At 40.3% G+C, this 18,083-nt stretch overlaps 1 protein-coding gene and 1 long non-coding RNA gene across 5 annotated transcripts in view; one reads left to right on the forward strand and one right to left on the reverse strand.

The window, feature by feature from the left end:
• LOC148661124 (butyrophilin subfamily 1 member A1-like) overlaps positions 1-18,083 on the reverse strand; it is a 57,210-nt gene that overhangs the window by 20,787 nt on the left and 18,340 nt on the right. The window lies entirely within an intron of this gene.
• On the forward strand, positions 10,892-17,960 carry LOC148661125 (uncharacterized). The gene is made up of 4 exons (XR_015939443.1): positions 10,892-11,082; positions 11,346-11,541; positions 14,364-14,602; positions 17,583-17,960. It is a non-coding gene; the product is annotated as an uncharacterized LOC148661125 (long non-coding RNA).

Consider the following 18,083-nt stretch of genomic DNA (forward strand, 5'->3'; position numbering starts at 1 on the left):
TTGGTAACATTAGCATACTGTTACAAATATTGTGACTGTTAAAGTGTCTTTAAGAATCTAGATACAATAGGTAACACATGGCTACTGTCAGCATTTCCAGTTCTTTTTTACTTCAAATGCATGGCTACTGTCAGCATTTCCAGTTCTTGTTTTCTCGTCTCGAGACTGTTTGGAGTCTCTGACTCTGCCCTCAAATGGTTTCAGTCTTACCTCACTGATCGCTGTCACTTTGTCTCTCTCAATGGGTACAGGTCTGAAATTGGTCTTGTCAAGGCTGGTGTCCCCCAGGGCTCAATACTGGGCCCTTTGCTCTTCAGCATTTACATGTTCCCACTTGGTCAGCTTTTAAGTTCACATGGCCTCAGCTTTCATTTTTACGCTGACGATACTCAAATATACATCCATACCAAACCCGACACTGATGTGGCTGTCTCTATTCTATCTAATTGCATCTCTGACATAAAAATTTGGATGACTCAAAACTTACTTCATCTTAACTGTGACAAGACTGAAGTCATGTTTATTGGTACCCCCCATCAACTTCGTAAAGCCAGTCCTGTAACCCTATCTGTAGATGGCTCTGTACTTGAGCTTCAATCAAAATTGAAAAACCTTGGGGTTATATTCGATTCTGGCTTAACATTCGACCCACATGTACAGCATACTGTCAAAACATCTTTTTTTCACCTTAGAAATATCGCAAGACTACGCCCTATGCTATCATTAACTGTGGCTGAAAAGCTGATCAACATATTTGTATTCTCTCGAAGTGACTACTGCAATGCTCTTACTCCCTGGGGTATCTAAATCTACTCTGAACAAGCTGCAGTATGTCCAAAATTCAGCAGCCAGAATCCTGACCAGGTCTAGTGCAAGTGTTCACATTACTCCTATCCTGGAGTCCTTGCACTGGCTTCCGGTCAAATTCCACGTAGACTTTAAAATCCTCATGCTCACCTATAAGGCTTTACATGGCTTGGCACCTCAATACCTGTCTGAATTTTTATCGCCCTACTCCCCACCTCGCAACCTCTGCTCTTCAAATTCTGCCCTCCTTACTCTCCCCCAAGCCCGTCTACATTGTATGGGCGACAGGGCCTTCTCCTGCTATGCCCCCAAGCTCTGGAACTCTTTGCCCAAGGATATCAGAGAGTCACTTTCTCTAAACTCCTTCAAATCCAGACTCAAAACCTTCTTCTTCAGAAAAGCCTTTACTTAACTGGTTCCATTCTTCACCCCTCTGCTCTTCTTAATACCACCTTCCACGGTCTCTATTGTTATTGTTGTATTGCTGTAATTATAATTGTGTCCTATCTTGTGAAATCTTCTTATTTATTGTTGTAGTCTTCTTATTTATTGTTATTGTCATCCTGTAAAGCGCTTTGAGAAGTCACCTTTAAAGGCGCTATATAAAATAAAGTTTTTATTATTATTATTATTATTATTATTATTATTATTATTATTATTATTATTATTGTGAACTTCAAACGCATGGCTACTGTCAGCATTTCCAGTTCTTGTGAACTTCAAACGCATGGCTACTGTCAGCATTTCCAGTTCTTGTGAACTTCAAAGCAAAAAGAAAGTTTGCTGAGATGTAGGGGTGCTGAGTAGTAGTGCGATATTCAGTGGTCAAAGAATTGGCAATGTGAAAGCAATTGTATAGTTTACCTTGGTTTATCTTAGTTAATTAATTTCTGGGTAAATCATTTAAAGTGTCATCAACAGTCTGGGAAAGAGGCATAAAAACAGGCAGGTACAGACAAGAAAAAAAGAAAGGAAAAATGACAAGAGACAGAAATACAGAGGTGAGAGGTTCTTCTCAAGATCACCTGGACAGACCAGATACGAATTAAAAATGTGAACCCTGTTAAAAGAGTTTGCCATATGTTGTTGTTAGAACTCTGATTTCCTATGTAAAGAATTGTAGCAGGAAGTGGGCCATTGAGGCAATAACAGGCTGGGATTGATTGGCTTATGTTGATTAGTGTTGCAGGATGTCGGCCACTGAGGCAGTAGCAGACTGGGACTGATTAGGTTATGTTGATTTCCTCTCAAGGGTGTTAACTGCAGCTGTCCTAATGAATACCATCTAGCAGGAACAGTCAGTAACAACGGTCACACCCAAGTCGTTCAGGGAGCAATTAGGTATCGAGACTTGGAGGTGTGAGGAGTCACTGTGCCAGTTTTATCCAGACCAAGGGAGGAGGAGGGAGAGCCGGAGAGTGAACAAAGAAGTGATAAAGGCCCATAACACCTAGCTCGGCACTCCCACACCCCTCAAACAACACGAGCTTCCTCCTGGAAAAATACTGGGCAAACCCGATTCTGACAGGATCAGTGGAAAACCCCCTGAGAGGGATTGGCTAAGGAGAGGGATAAAAACACTTGAGACAGAACAGAGGGGGCTCCTAATTCCCACTGGACCCTGGAGACAACAAGGCAGCAAAAGGGAAGCTGCAGAGTGCGAGACCATGGAGGTACTGTGCAGAGACTTCTAATACCTGCAGACAAGGAACTACTGGTTTAGTAACTGACGACCACAGGAGACATTGGCATTGGAACAGAGGTACTGTACAGAGACTTTTAACACCTGAAGTGAGGAGCAAGGAAACCGGCCCAGCTAGCCGATTCAAACTGAGAGGAATGTAATACAGTCGCAGAGGATTTCTATTGTTACCTGAACAGAGACTCGGGAAATAGGACTGGGCGATACCCCTCTCCTCCAAGTGGGCCATCGGAGACTACAGGTACTAAGTAGAAACGTTTGAGTGGCCTCTATTCAGTATTTTACAGGAAAGACTGCTGCCCCTCTGTATTCATTATGACACTGGGAAGGACCTTTTGCTGCTGCAAATGCCATTTTCGTTGTGTTTTTGGGTGATAGTGAATGTGAATGTAGCTGGAAAATAAAAAGGGCACTTATATAATACAAATGCTTGTCGCTGGTCTGTGTGTGCATTGGTGATTCTGGGAGATAAACAGAACCTGTGGTAATGTAGAGGGGCCCTAGCACCCCGTTGGTATTGCTAGGAACATTCCTCGCCCAAAGGGTTAATCCTACTGTGACAGAATCCCTTGTCAGGAACCCTGATTACCTGTGTAAATGGCCTCTACTGATTAATAGGTGCTGTGACAGTGCATTCGCTTAGGCTGCACTCTTCACTGGCTACAGGTCCTATACCAGGTAGAGATAGAGGGGTGTGTGAAGTCATTACATATTAGGCTTTCGAGAAGGGTTTAGCGTATGCATAAAAGCTCTGCAAAGGATGTAATTTTTAAGGTGAGGGGAGAGCATTAAAGCTTGAAAAAATATTTTCTAGTTATATATATATAATTATATAAATCCCCTTTAGGTTTTGTTATTTTTTTAAGTAAACAGTACAGAAATGTCTAACAATAACTCAGTTAAAGAAAATACTGTAGCGCCCTTGCCGGGTGCCTTAGTGGAAGTGCACCCAGATAGTGAATGCGTCGCAGTGCATGTAGGGAATCGCCACCGGAGGATGGGCTGAGGGGGCAGCTGGGATGTAAATAGCTGTTTAGGAATGTATGTAAGTAGTTTATTGTTGTTGGCCCTGTTTTTCCCAGAAAGTTGTGACCACCCTAACCCAGTATACCAGTTCCTATTAATGCCCGCGTGTAATCAAGCCTTTGTTAGTTGGCATTAATTGGTTGCTGCTGTTTTGGGGCTGGATTGAGTTCCTAGAAAAAAGAGGTGTGTTACTCCAAAGTTGGTTTTGGTCCTGTTTTTCCCCGCGTGAACACTGTGGCTGCTACCATACTAATGTCTTTTCTGTAGAAATCAAATTTTTTGTTTTGTTAATGACAAAATGTTTTTGATGTGTTTTCAGTAATTTACATTCAGTGTTTTTTAATATTTATTTATTTTTTATTTAAATAACATCATGAGATGTTAAAAATGTTATTTAAATTTAACATACTTAACATTTAACATACTAATGTTAATGTTTGAGACATTTGTGATTTGTTTGGTTTCACTTCCGCTGCATGCAATTATAAAAGTAATGTTAATTGTTATTTATGTATAATATTATACATAAATATATAAATTACCATAGTTTATATGAATTGTTAATAATATAAGATCAGATCACTTTATTAGCCATATACAATTTCTTGCATTAGGAATTTGTCATTTCGCATACCCCAATTTCACACACAGTATATGCTAATCTGCCTTTCAATCATGCTGTCATGAATGCCCCCCTCAAGCTTTATTGTAAATATTGACTACTTGCTCTGACATGAGGAGACAAAGACAAACTAACAAATATTTATGGTACTTCTGGATTGGCGTTTCTTAATTTTAGATTTCTAAAATATATATATATATTATTTTTAAAGGGTCTATTTAAAACAGAATCATCTCCTTCATAGCATGTAGTTTCTGATCACACTGACAAAAAATCACAATTTCCCAATGTGCCGCACACATAAAAGAATTGACAAGTAATATCCACACATATTGACACTGTGGGGGTGATAATTATTTATTTTACTTACTGATTTAACTGATTTATCCACTTGGTCATTTTCTGATATTTCTCCATTTTTGTAACCTCCTATTTTTAACAATTGGTATTAGTACGAGATTCTCTGGTTTAAACAGTTTTGTTCAAGAAGAGTAATACTTTACAAAGGTAGATTTTATTATGTGCAGCAGTGTTTTGTACAAACAAAATGGCAGATATCCAGGAAGTTCATGACGAGATCGCAGAGGCAGAAGTTACAGTTGATCTATAGTCCCAGGGGAGTGAAGTTTTTGCATCGGAAACAGAATCATTTCATGCAGCTGCACAGCAAGAAACTGTAAGGGTTGTAGGACACAGTGGATTAATTTTTTTAGTTAAGTTAGAAAATGAGATGAAGAACACTCTACAAAACATAGTAACTGAAGTGAATTGTAGCTTGGAAAAATTAGAAAACAATATAAAAATCACTCCCTAAGAGCTCAGAGTGAAGGTTGAAAATGTAGAGGAAAAGATTATAGATGTAGCAGTGAAAGGTTTGTGAGTTTAAGTAAAGGAAGAGTTGAGGAAGTTGGAGGAGAGGACAGGTGTTATAGTGACTGTGGTTAGTGATAGAGCAGAAGTGTGTGAAGATGGGATGGAAAGGATAGAGAGTTATTCACTAAACAGGACAGAGGCATTTTGCCTCTAGGTAACACAACAGAAGCTCCATCTCTGTTTTGTTTTTTTGGAAGGAGTGTATTCTGTTTAGTTAGAAGGCAGCTTATCTCTTTTTGGGCTTTTGTAGGTATTATTTAACTAAGAATCACATTGAAAGGTCAATATATTATTTATACTATACTCTCTATATTCCTGTTTCTTTTTTCTCTTTTCTCAATGATTTTTCTCAAATCTTTGGTTAAATATTCATGTGTTCTATGTTCATATGTCTAATATTCTTTCGCTCTACCAGCTATACATGGTGATATTGTTCCCTCCTGTTGTGTTCTTCTCCTCCCCTCTTGGTCTGCCCGATTTATCTTTCTCAGTTTATTCCTTATACAATTCTCTCTGGTATATTCAATTCTTCCTTTCTCATTCTGCCAGCAGCCATATCACTCTGTAATTCACAACTGGCAACTCACTGAAGCTCAGCAGGTGTGAGCCTGGTCAGTACCTGGATGAGGGACCTCCTGGGGAAAAACTAAGGTTGCTGCTGGGAGAGGTGTTAGTGGGGCCAACAGGGGGCACTCACCCTGCAGTCTACGTGACAGGGACACTATAATGTAAACAGGTGCCATCCTTCGGATGAGATGTAAAACTGAGGTCCTGACTCTCTGTGGTCATTAAAAATCCCAGGGCGTTTCTTGAAAAGAATACAGTAGGGCCTCCTAATAGTTCCCATCTATAAATTGGCTTCATTACTCGATTTCAAGTTTTAAAAACTTTATTTTCTTTTCACAAATAAATACAGGGAATCACAACATAGAAAGATTTACATTGATATACAAACTTAAAACAGGATATATGATCACATCTCAGTAGGTTTTGACACGGTAACAGTTACAAAGCAAGAATTTATCTTGTTCCGGTGCAAATCCCATTCTTTACTTTTACATGATAATGTTTTTCACAGCTTCTTGAGATACTGTCCTATGCCCTCTATTTATGTCCCCCAGATTTTCTGCTTCCTGCCTCCCTTCTCTCCACAGATCTCTGAGGTGATAGTCCTCTCGGGTGATGGGCAGGGCCAGGCTACCTGCTGCCTTGGCTGGGACCTCGATGCCTTTGAACACCCCCATGTTCCTCACTCTCCACAGGGCGTCTTTCCCACTGTTCACCACGGCCCAGATCCTGTCAAACACGTCAGGAGGAAGTTTGACAGGAGAGATGCCGTATATAATGAAAGCAGTGGTTAGGGAAAAGTGGGGCGTGAGGGCTTGCAATCAGCCTTCACACTGGGCCCAGAAAGCCTGAGGAAAAAAGCAGGACCACAGGAGATGGGTCACTGTCTCCTCCTCACTGCAGCCCACCCTAACGCAGCGAGGGCTGGGGGTGAGGCCCCTGCGCTACAAGAAAGTTTGCACCGTTAAGCACTGGTGGACGACACTCCAGGCTAAGTCTCTGTGAACGTTGCACAGAAACTTGGATGGATGTGTGTTTCTACACCTTCCTTGTTTGGACTGATGTTAAAATGCCCACAGTGGTCTGCCTATTGTTCTGAGGTGCAACGAAGTCTTCCAGTTTTTGGACACTGACATCTCGCAAGGGAATATGGCCAATTGGGTGAGATCTTAGAAAATTTTGAACTGTCCCATAAATTGGAGGGCATGTGTCAGAGAGTGGGACATCCAGCTTGGGTCTGATACCCCACACTCTGAACACCTCCCTAGCTACCCAAAGGCTGGCAAAATAAGCCCAGGTGTACACACTTCAGGTGCTGTCGCAAAGCCTCTCAGAAGAGAGCCCAGGAAAATGCACAACAGCTTCATAGCAATATCTGGGACAGGCTTTAACCCCAAGGGTAGCGGCCTGTACGCTATTTCCCTCCTGAGTCTTTCCTGCTTCCCACCCCATAGAAATTGAAACATCGATCTCCTCAGCACCGCCGCAACACAGTGTGGGATTGGGAAGGTAGAAGCCATTAAATTCAAGACGGGCAAGAGCTCGACTTTGATGACCAGCACCTTCCCTGTCATGGTGAGGTCTCGGTCCTTCCATTGCATCAGTTTTTGTTCTGCCAATTTACTGTTTCCATCTCTTCTCCAAAATACACCCCCAGGACCTTAATTCTCTTCTCTTGCAGCCTGAGATCATGTTCTTCTTTTGGCTCCCTCCAGTTCTGATAAAAATCTCACTCTTGGATTTATTAATTTTTGCAGAGGAAGCCAAAGAGAACTGATCACAGCACTGCAAAGCTCTGCTAATTGAAGCATTGTCAGAGAGGAGCAGGGTGATGTCATCCATGTACAGAGACATCTTTACCTCTCCTCCCCCACTTCCAGGCACTGGTATCCCATTAATGGCCTTATCTGGCGCAAGGCACAGGCTAAGGGCTCCATAGCCAAAACAAATAACAAGGGGGATAATGGGCAGCCCTGCCTCACCCCTGAACAGACTTCAAAGGGGTGTGATCTATTGCCATTAACCATTACTCTGCTGTTGCTACCTGTGTACAACAGGTTAATCCACTTTCTCATGATGGGGCCAAACGTCATGTGCTCAAGTACCGATGTTAAGTACTGCCGGTTTAGGCGGTCAAAGGCCTTTTCTAGGTCTACACCTAAAATGCACAGAGGGAGGGAGCGGTCCTCTGAGTACAGACAGACATCCCTCAACAAGACCAGGTTGTCGCTCATCAGGCGTCCTGCTATCCCACAAGTCTGTTCTTTCCCTACCAGTGAGGCCACTACATTTTGTAGGCGCAGGAAAAGGGCTTTGGACAGGATCTTAGTGTCCACGCCTAACAGGCTGAGGGGTCTCCAGTTCTTTATATCATTTTTCGCTTCTTTCTTAAGAGAGAGATAGTGCCTTCTCTTAAGGAGTCAGGCAGCAATTCTGTCTTAAAGCTTTCCTCGAATAGGAGCAGTAGCGGATCCTTAAGCAGATCCCAAAAGGTGCAATAAAATTCTTTTGGGAGCCCGTCAGCACCCGGAGTTTTCCCCTTCTGTAAGCTCTCCATAGCCTGTCTCAGCTCTTCTACTGTCAAATCCCTCTCAAGTACTTCCCTATCTTCTTCGCTCAAAACGATTTCTAGCTTTAAGGTAAAAAAATGAATTTCTTCATCATTTACCTCTGTAGAGCTGTACAGTCTTGAGTAGAAGGCCTTGATGCAGGAGAGGATAGCACTCGGCTCTGTTCTCTCTCTTCCCTCCTCATCAACTACCCTCTCCATGACAGACTTGGAGCCTACCACTTTCCTGAAAAAGAAGCGAGTACACTTCTCATTTTCTTCCAAGAACTGCACTCTGCCTCTTAACAGCACGCCTCAACTACTTTCTTCCGCTATGCTCCGGATGTCCTTTTTTAAAAGGGTGATATCCTCGAGCACATCGAAGCCACTGTGCAGCATCGTGTAGAGACACTGCAGCTGCCTCTGTTTCCTGGCTAGCACTCCTCTCCGTCTGGCAGCGGAGCACTCCTCCCCTCAGCCACGAAAAAGGCCCTTGTCCTCACCTTCACCTCTTCCCACCACTCTCCTACTGACCCATACAGGCACCGCACGGACAACCACTGTGTCAGTTTCTCCTTGTAGTGGGATACTTCCCCCTTGTTCTCTAGCAGTTTTGTGTTGAGTTTTCAGAGGCCTCAAAAGCTCAAAACGCACAGCATTCTTGTGGGATCCAAAGGCTGCCATTTTTGTATCAGTGTGTGCCTGGAGATGCACTGGCATCCCAGCTGGAGTGTGTTCTGCTTTATACCAGTTGTTTGCAAAAAATGATAGTGCTGTGTCCTTAACATCTAGATATATGGAAATGTAAATCAGTTTGCTTTTGTTTGATGTTAAGACAGAAAGTACACATTCCCAGCAGCTCATTTACATATTGTTACAAAAATTTGATTTTTATATTACATAGTTCCGAATCTTTTTTAAGTTTCTTAATGATTATGATTTTTTTTCAATAATTTTAACTATAGATGCAGCCATTCAAAATGCACTGTACAACCCCATACCACACAAAATTATCCACAGTTCACTGCGTTGTACCACGGTACGTGATTGGCTGGCCAAAATGACCAACAGGGGCACTCGTGGTGCATTGGTTGTTAGTGAAATGATTTAATCATTTAATTGCTTTACTGTGCATGTTTGAATCCACTTAGTATTGAATATTTATATGGATTTGTTGGGTAGGTGGAGTCCAGTGGGCCAGCCTGAAATGTGTGTCTTTTGGATTAGGGTTTTATAATGTGCCTTGCTTGGGTAGATAGTATTAACTTTTTTTAAATAAAAAGGGCACTTATAGTATAATAATGTCAGTTGTAGGTGTGTGTGCACTGGTGATTCTGGGAGATTAATAGAACCTGTGGCAAAGAAATAAATGACCTCACATCCTTTATAGTTGCTAGGTGGCATAGTCGTGAACAAGTCATGAATAATTCTTGATTGAGGCATAACCTATTCCTGATACAGGCACCACAGAGCACAAGAGTTCCTGAAGAGATCTAAGCTTTTAAGCTGCAGGGCTGCAAGAGGAGGAACAGCTAAATGACTGACCTGGCAACAAGCAAAAATGGATTCTATGAAACCAATGTTAAGCATTAGCAGTGACTGAAGAATATTTAATTTATTTTAATTGACACTGTGAGCAAATCTTTACTCTTTTCTCCAATATATGTACTGTTTACTAAGTAAAAGGCACTACAGCACTGTGACTATGCCCATCTCAACTCCGCAACCTGTTCTGTGTTCAGCCTGTAACAATCTCTTGAACTTGAGTTATTTAGTGTTTATTAAGAATTTGTGTTTTCATATTTTTTCAAATTTATTTTAATTAAAAGCTTAAATTTAAAATGTTTATGTTGAAGTGGATGTCCAGTAACAAAAAAGGTAAGTAATAGTGATAACAGAGAATAAAAAACACTGCAACTAAAATATTGTGTGTATTAAATGACTGTGGTCTGACATATTCTGCATCTAAGTCCTTTCCATGACGTCTCAATTGATATTGAAAAAAGCAGAACTTGGTTTATATGCTATTTCACCTCAAACACTTTTTTATTTATTTTTTTCTGTTTAACCTTTGAACAAATTATTGTACAATTGAGCTTTCAAACAGTAAGAGATAACAAGTAAATTGATCTGTTACTACAACCCCCTCCCCTCAGAAAATATAAGGGGAAGTCCAGAGGAAACATTTTGCATTCAAGTCAACTCATTACTTTACACATCCTGTGAGCACTATGCCACTGCAGGGTGTAAGATACTAGCAAATTATGCTAATTTTATTATGTGTTGCGGTGATTGCAAGAGAAAGAGTTAAGATACTGGTTTTGCACAGTACTAATAAGTGTGCTTCCTTCAGAATCATAATCTTAGAAAACTGAAAAATATAACCTGTTTGGTATTTACTATAGCTCTTGCATGTTTTTTCTGATTATAGTTCTCACTCAAAGTACATACTTTCTTTTGCCCTGATAGCCTTTTCCTGAGCTTCTACAATTAGTCTAGTTTCATTTTACAGATCTTGAACTTACATCAAAATACAAATCATTATGATCAGTGGAACAATAGCCTTTGTACAGCAGTGGAAAATTTCTGAATGTGACGTCAGTAATGTAGAAAGCAATCCTGAAGACTTCCTGCTAAGGCTAATGCAGAAATTCATTACTGTTTAACTTCAGCATTTAATAAAGTGCAGAAGAAGTCTTAGTCTTGAGTAAAGTGAGTTTACTAAAATATAGTAGAAGCATGGCCATCAAGATTTTTGATTTGAATTAAACAAAGTTAGTCAAGGGCTGGCCACACCCAGAAAACCTCACATAAATAGCTTGCAGTTTCATTCTGAGTGGTCTTTTTCTTTATAAACATATACTGTCAAAATTATTTCCAGCTATCATATAAAAGAAAAACAAGAAACACAAATTTGTCTCTTTTGGAGTCTTTAAGGTAAGTTGATACAACATTAGAATAATGTTTTTTTAATACAGAATAACAAAATAGAATAACATAAATACAAAATATATTAAAATAATTTGATGTTTTTAAATATTAAATGATCAGAAACAGAGCAATACATATTTTTTGGGTTATCTTAGAGTATCCAGCAAATAAAATGTTTTCTAGATAGATAGATAATACTTTATTAATCCCGTAGGGAAAATGATGTAACTACTACTTACTTTGTGTAACATAATTTCTATCTTGTTCAGATGTCTTCCATCGCATGTAAATATGGAATTATGAATAACATGGAGAAATGCAAATATTTAAAGATGATAAAGGATTTTTCATCAACTGAAATGCCGGACCTGGAACTAGGAGATCTCATATTTGTGAAATATGGCCTCTACAAGCATGCTGCTGTGGTTTGTAATGATGCTGGAAACATCGTTATACATTTTTCAGGTGAAGTTTTTTCCTATTCTTAAAAAAAACATTAATACTTTATTACCTTGACATTAATTTTCTTTGTATTAAATTTAAATTGTACATATCACTGAACTTTGATTCAGTGATATTCAGTAGATTTCTTTTTTGTTACTTTTATCTTATTGGAATTTATGTCGACACCTGCACCAAGATAAATTCTTGTACTTGGCAAATAAAAGTTTCTGATTCTGATTAGGAAGTCTATGACCACCAGACAACACAAAATGCAGGTGTTATGACAATTTTAAATATTATACAAGATCATGCTTTTACTGAATGATTTGTTTAGTCTAACATGTACTGTAGAGTAAAATAAGAATTTAGAATTTTCAGCCTAAAATTAAATGGCCACAGGATATATTCAAAGTGGGTCACTCTCCATCTCACATACACTATCGATCCAACTTGAGCTTGCCTTTCTGAACTTGAGTTCAGGTAACAGACTCCAGCAACTCGTGTTCATTGGAAGGCATGAGGAAAGCCTTGATAAACCATGTGAAGTAGATAGCAAATGTCTGCAGGGGAGCCCTCCTCTCAGCTCTGACATGCAGTGTTCAAGCAATTCACACAGCACTAGTGTTGATTCGGTCCCACCAAAGCAGTGATTAAAGGTCCCCAGAAAAGCCTATAGTGACACTGAATAAAGAATATAATATATTACCAACCGTTTGTGACAATTCTAGAAGTGTTAAAAGTTTTGTGTCCACATCGGGTAATCTAAATTTACACGTAGTCTTTTCTGAGTTTTAGTATCTGGAATAGTATAGTACTATCGTAGATACTAAATTTTAAGTAAAGACAAATGTCAAGCCATCACTCCCCAGGTGAGACAATCTTTTGTCAGCCTCCTTCCAGGGTGTTCGAGGCTTATAGAAACACCTGATAATGCAGACAATCTGTGTGAGGGCAGGCAGAGTGTATGGATCCAAATCACTGACCAAAAACGAAACCAGGAAGCAAGCGAGTAGGTCTGAAGACGGGAAAGACAACGAGAGAGCAACAATCCAAGACTAAAGGCAAAGTCGAAAAACGATGGGCAGGCTACAAGATCAAATACCGAAATGAAAGCTAGTAAGGCAATAACGCGCTCTAGGAGTATCCACAATAGTGAGCGGGGAATTGAGGAAAGAGGGGAACTAAAATAGTGACAGGAGTATTACTTGCGGCGTGAGCATTTGTTAAACATGGCGCGCGTGGGAATACAAGACGGGACAGAGACGCGTGTGGAATGCGTAACAGTCTGGGACACACAAGTCAGTGTGTCAGCAATTCTTCGTGGCTTCCTTGGGGAACAGTGGATAGACTCTGTACACAACGTAGCACAGATCAACGGCACAAGTACCAAGTTTCTCCCCAGATTGTCTTTTATTACAGTTAAATTTCTCCCTGAGCATTAGCATAGGTGTAGTGTTTCCAAATCACTATTCAAATGTGGTAACTAGTGTGTCATAGTCCTCATCAAATGACAAATCTAGGAGGAACCCATGGGCCTTGCCTTCTATACTCACCACAAACTGTATGGTTTTTAATTTATGTAACCAGCTGATCAGCAGTGCCACTAGCTAGAATTTGCCATGAAAACCTTCCATGGTCTACATCCAATAAAATACTCGGTTGAAAGTGACACAGTTCCAGCTTTCTTTCTCACTCAATCCACCAGGTCTCTGAGCAATACTGTATAACATAGTGGGGTTGAATTATTTTTTGTGGCAATTGTTGGTTCTGATTCAAATTTCAGGAGGGATATAGAAAGCCCACCAAGTATATAGAGGTTTCCTTACTTGGCTTGGAGAATCTTCACTGTGCCAAAGCTGTTAGGTCCCAGATCCCAGAACTGATGTCCCTCAATGCCCTCTATCCTGATTACCCTCTTGGCGAAAACACACTCTACTACTCTTTCTGCCCTTTTGTTGTTCACATTTCACAGTCCTAACGACCCATGTGACTTCCAACTCCTGTCCTTTGAGCATCTCTGTTGTCAGTTTCACATCTATTATTGCTACAGGGGAATATAGTGCTAGCCCTGCTAGCAGCTGCTATCACATAATTCTTCTAGAGAATTTTGAGATCATGGAAAAAAAGAACCAGCCAGCAGCCAAACCTAGAATTTTCTGATTCCTTGGGCCTACCTGACTGGGGAAGTTCATTGTCTTTTTCAGACACGGGCAAGCTTTTTAACTATTTCCTACTATAGTTTTTCCAACTATTCCATGACTCTTCTGACCTCAGCCTCTCCCTGTGACTTCCAAATCAGTCTCTGAGACTTTTCACACACACAAGTTGAAACACTCACAGTTTCTTAGTCCTCAGTTCCAATGTTCCTAGTCTCTCTCATGTTAATTTTGCACACTGCACTTCTATTGTCTTTCTCCAAGTAGTAGGTACCATTCACTGACTCAGCCTCAGCTTTTTGCGATTTAAATTTTCACCTGAGCAATTGATTTCCTACAATTAGTCAGGTAACTGAGGGAAGTAGCAGTTAATTCCTCAAAAGCTTCTGGTCAATTTCCCATTGGCTTTTACCAGTCATGGCCTCCTAATAATCCTCCTCTCTGAACTGGCTTCATCACTCTGCTCTCCTCCTCACTGAGAGCTGGTCTGTGTGAGCAGACCTATAATAGAATCCTTAATTAGTGGCTTGATTGGAAGATTGTCTGCCGGGTTCATAGGCAGCTGGATGGAGAAACAGGTGGCCCGAACTAATTCTCACAGAGTCAGCTAGAGGACACCCGGCCCTGGTGTGACAAGTGAATTGTAGATAAGCACCTTTAATATACTGTACTTCGTTTCATTTAAAGGTGAAATTGCATCTGGTTCATCAGTGTCTTCATCTGCAAAAGGAAAAACAGTCCAGGAGAGCGTTAAGAGTGTGATTGGTAAACATAAATACCAGGTCTACAGGCGTTATATGCTTAATGCTGATCATTTTAAACAAAAAGTTGAAGAAGCAATGCTTGATCAAAAGGAATATAAACTTTTGACATATAACTGCATTAATTTTGCTCTGGAGCTCTTGGATATTGCCTATGACCAAGAGGTGAGTAACATTTTTCCAATTAATGTTTTGTAGACCGTAACCAAGTTAAAGAAAATAATTTTCGTGCTACCATGTCTACATTTTGCTTTCAGCTCTTTCAGCCTAATTTCAGTGCCATTACACTGTATATACAAAATTATACTGGAATTGTGTAATATAAAGTTTTTACAGAAGCTTAATTCAGGTGTTGTCTGTTATTGTAACTTATTCCTTTTATAACTTATGATTTTTTTATAACTTTAATTTCTTAACAGCTTTTAACATTTTCTATTTACAGCACATGTGGAAGAATAAAAACAGAAATCAACATATTAAGACAAAATTATACCCCTTCTTATACCCCCCATCATGCTTATCCAACAGCTGATAATCTTTCATTCTTTGATTTAGACTGTGATGAATTTCATATTTCTTTAACAGTATTAGCAGCTTTGTCTAGTCCCTTTGCCTGCCCTGTAGGCTGGTCCCTTAGTGTAAAATGGCTCCATGAGAACAAGATCAAGAAAGGCAAGTGCTGCATAGCATCTTAGGAGGGCCAATTGGCACTTGGGGACGGAATGCAGTGGCCAACAATGCACAGTAACTACATTTTCTCCACAATAATGCTACCGAACTCCATTTCTGTGGCACAGGTTGATTGAATAAATAAACCAGAGTAAGAAATACTTGACTTAAAAGGTATGAACGAAGTTGCATAAATGTTCCTTAAAATGAGACACTTTACTCTAAGGATTGTAGTAAAAGTGTCAACCAAGTATACCATGAGTGAGCAATTTCTAAGTATGACCATGTATGCCCAAGCCATGCCATGTTTTGCAGAGCCAGTGCTATTCTTAGAGAATCTGCAGTCCCTTTACTTCTTCAAAATTTAGCTTCAGTTTGGTAGAGGTAATTTTGATAAAGGTTTATAAAGATTTTATTTGTCCATAAAAGTTTATTACAACATCCCTCTGGTTCATCTTTTATTTTTACTTCTGAGCAAGTTTCAAAGCAGTTTTGAAGTTATGTGGCCTGGGGATGCATAGCTATCTTTAGATCTAGCTTCCATATTTATCGGGCAGTGCTTCAAAATGCAGCATGCCAATGACCCACAACATACAGAGAGTGCAGCTACGGAATTTTTGTGAAAAAGTACAAAATAATACACTGGATAGGTTTACTGCCAAAGTAAAATGCTAAATCTAATTGTGAATGCATTTTAAAGCCTGACACCTTGATTGACACCTTGCATCAATTTTACCAGAAGCCAAATAACCTACCAATTTGCAGGGGTGTCACCCTGCTGTCAGGAACAGTTCTTTCCGGGCCCTATGCAGAGGGTTGAGTGAGGAAATACTGGGGAGAAAAGCATGCAGGATATGGGAATAAAAACAGGGGGGCGTGTCCAAGGAGTGCTGGTGGTTAGGGAAGGCAAACAATCCGGGGACGAGTCCAAAGAGAAGTCCAAAAACAGGGTATGTCCATGGCCAGGTAATCCATCCGAGACAGAAGATTAAGGAACAGGAACAGGAACAGGGACAGGAACAGGGACAGGAACAGGAACAGGAACAGGAACAGGAACAGGAACAGGAACAGGAACAGGAACCCATGACAGAGCAAGACACATCCAGGACCCAGGCTCACATGATACGGGAACCAATGCAGAGCCCTGATTAGCGTCAGCATCTGGCTTTTAAGGGGGAACTGAAAAGGGGCTGGAACAAGGAACAGGTGTGGGGAATGAGGGAAACGAGGAAGGGCTGGAGCGCCCTTAAGAGGAGGGGTTTGCGATCGTGACACATGCGGTCCATGTGGGTTCTAATGCCCCAGTATAGTGATGGGGACACTATACTGTAAACAGGCGCCGTCCTTCATATGACACGTAAAACTGAGGTCCTGACTCTCTGTGGTCATTAAAAATCCCAGGGCGTTTCTCAAAAAGAGTAGAGGTGTTACCCCAGAGTCCTGGCCAAATATCCCCCTGGTCTTTACCAGTTATGGCCTCCTAATAACCCCCCTCTCTGAACTGGCTTCATCACTCTGCTCTCCTCCCCACTGAGAGCTGGTGTGTGTGAGCAGACTGGAGCATCATCCAGGTGGGGCTGCACACTGGTGGTGGTGGAGGGGATCCCCATTACCTGTAAAGAGCTTTGAGTGGAGTGTCCAGAAAAGCGCTATATAAGTGTAAGCAATTATTATTATTTTTTTATTATTATTATTATTATTATTTATATTTTGGACTGTGGGAGGAATCTGGGGGACCCAGACAAAACCCACACAAACATGGGGATAACAAGCAAACTCTAGATAGCGCCCCAGGTCTAGAATTTAACCTAGGGTCCCAGAGCTGAAAGGCTGCAGCAATGTATTTCAAATGATTATACAGATTTGGGTGAGCTCAATGGGTCACTAATGTAATCTGTTTTTTTTCTCTCAAAGGGATAATCTGACTTTATTCTCTAAAATGTTTTTAAAATGAAGGTGTCACAATACATATAAGCAATTCAAATCACAGTGTTTTTGTTATTGGAGAATGAAATGTATGCATGGAATTAGCTGAAATAAAAAATTGTATTGTACTTCATATAAATCACGTGATTGCCAATAAATATTGCTTGACTGTAAAGCAAAAATCACAATTATTTGGGAGGGCACTGCATATAAGATAAGATCACTTTATTAGCCATATACACTTTCCTGCATTAGGAATTTGTCTTTTTGTATACCCCAGCTTGCTCTCCATGAGACATACAGACAGGGAGAGAAGCTTGGGGTCAGGGTGCAGGGTCAGCCATTTATACAGTGCCCCTGGAGCAGCTGGGATTAAGGGCCCAATGGAGTAGGATTCCTCTGCTAGCCATGGGATTTGAACTGGCAACCTTCCAGCCACAGGTTTAGATCCTTAGCCACAGAGCCAGCGCTCCACCCCTTTATAATGTGATAATAGTTACAACTCTAGGTCTGCACTATTGATCATATTGCATGCTGTTTTGTTTTTCAGAGCGAGCTTCAACCAATTAACCAGTGATGATACAACAAACATTATTCAGAGGATCTCTTCTACTCTATTCTGAAGGTTTTATACCAAAGAGTATTAACGGAATCTCTAATGTCAATGCATATTTCAGTATGTTTTCCTCTGTAGTCCTCTATATGGAATGAGAAATTCCTGTATTTTTAATATCAATTCTAAACATGCAAAAGTTCTCCTTTTAAAATTGCTCATTTTAATTTGATTTGATTTTTTAATTTGAATAATAAAAAAGAAGCAAGTCCTTGTATCATATATAAATTTCAGTCCATAGAACAAACAGTGCATTACTATGCCAAATACCTGCTTGCTGTTTTGAAATGTATTAAAAGAGTCTACCATTCCTCACACGGTAAATACACATAATTGGGTTGTAACAACAACAATGCCTATGAGAGTTACACTATGTAACATTTATTCTGTTACAGTACATCACAAACTCAGTATGAATGTTGGTGTTAAAGATGATTG

The sequence above is a fragment of the Lepisosteus platostomus genome, chromosome 6 (assembly GCF_059453375.1).
Source record: "Lepisosteus platostomus isolate fLepPlt1 chromosome 6, fLepPlt1.hap1, whole genome shotgun sequence".
NCBI classification, from domain to species: Eukaryota; Metazoa; Chordata; class Actinopteri; order Semionotiformes; family Lepisosteidae; genus Lepisosteus; species Lepisosteus platostomus.